At 49.7% G+C, this 1,300-nt stretch overlaps 1 long non-coding RNA gene across 1 annotated transcript; it reads left to right on the plus strand.

Annotated features, from left to right (window-relative positions):
* On the plus strand, positions 1 to 1,138 carry LOC121963307. The gene is made up of 3 exons (XR_006107224.1): positions 1 to 69; positions 841 to 947; positions 1,050 to 1,138. It is a non-coding gene; the product is annotated as an uncharacterized LOC121963307 (long non-coding RNA).
* The last annotated feature ends 162 nt before the right edge of the window (positions 1,139 to 1,300 follow it).

Genomic DNA, 1,300 nt, shown 5'->3' on the forward strand with positions numbered 1-1,300 from the left:
ATGAGGACAGTCTGCTCCGAGAGCTCGTGGACAAGCTGAGGATCGGAAACTTCATCCCATACACGCAGAGTAATGACATCACGCTGTGACATCACACTGACATCATACTGTGACATCACAGTGTGGCAAAATCCCCAAAAGTGGAGTCGGTCACGTGATGACGCTGGCCCAGAGAGACTTTTCCCCGTTTGCTAACAAAAGAGGAAAGAGACGTCTGTAAATCAGTGAATCCTTTTTTGTGAGCATCAAAACCCACGAAACGTCCTCTGTCCTGGATGAAGGATAGATGTGTCTCTCCGGATGTAAACCATCCGGTCTGATAACATTTGGTCAAAAAGAGCCGCAAGATTACATTTTTAGCCCAGGCGCATATCTGCAAGTCGGTCGCTCCGCCGACGGGAGTTAACCACTCGGCCGTGCTCGGCTGCTGTTAATCTTTACTACGCTGCTCTGTGGGCCAGTAGATCTGGATATTTTATAAGTTCCTAAACCAGGTGTCCTGGGTATTTTGGGGATAGAGCAGTTAACGGCCTTTTCACCCATTGGCAATAAAAAAGGTCAACACCTGTCAAAAGTTACAGAACCTTTAAGTCTCACACAGTCACGTTATATAGCAAACAACAACTGACACCCGTCTGTCTCTTTGTCTTTCTCTCTACTTGTCTGTCTCTACCTGTCTGTCTCTACCTGTCTCCCTGTCTGTCTCTACCTGTCTGTCTCTACCTGTCTCCCTGTCTGTCTCTCCCTGTCTGTCTCTACCTGTCTCCCTGTCTGTCTCTACCTGTCTCCCTGTCTGTCTCTCCCTGTCTGTCTCTACCTGTCTCCCTGTCTGTCTCGCAGTGAGTTATTTTATGGAGGGTCGGGACCCGGCTCAGCTGATCTACAGGTGGAACCAGGTTTTAGACCCGAGCCTGAAGAAAGGAATGTGGACCAAAGAGGAGGACGAGGTAGACTTAGACAGGACACACATTGGACCAGTTAGAGACAGCAGACAGAGGATGCAGCTTACCTCTGTCCCAACCTCACCTGTCCGTCTGTCCGTCCCTCAGCTGCTGCTGAAGGCCGTGGCTCGCTGTGGAGAGAAGAACTGGTGGAAGATCCGGCTGGAGGTTCCTGGACGCACCGACTCTGGCTGCAGAGACAGGTGAGAGCTGACTGGACACCTGAACATGTGACGAAACACCTGGACATGTCTGCATGTTTTTCAGTGATCCAAGTGGACATATAAATGTAGTGACATGTAAACGTGTGCAGTGACATGTAAACATGTGCAGTGACATGTAAACGTGTGGTGACATGT

The sequence above is a fragment of the Plectropomus leopardus genome, unplaced genomic scaffold (genome assembly GCF_008729295.1).
Source record: "Plectropomus leopardus isolate mb unplaced genomic scaffold, YSFRI_Pleo_2.0 unplaced_scaffold1080, whole genome shotgun sequence".
Classification (NCBI taxonomy): Eukaryota; Metazoa; Chordata; class Actinopteri; order Perciformes; family Serranidae; genus Plectropomus; species Plectropomus leopardus.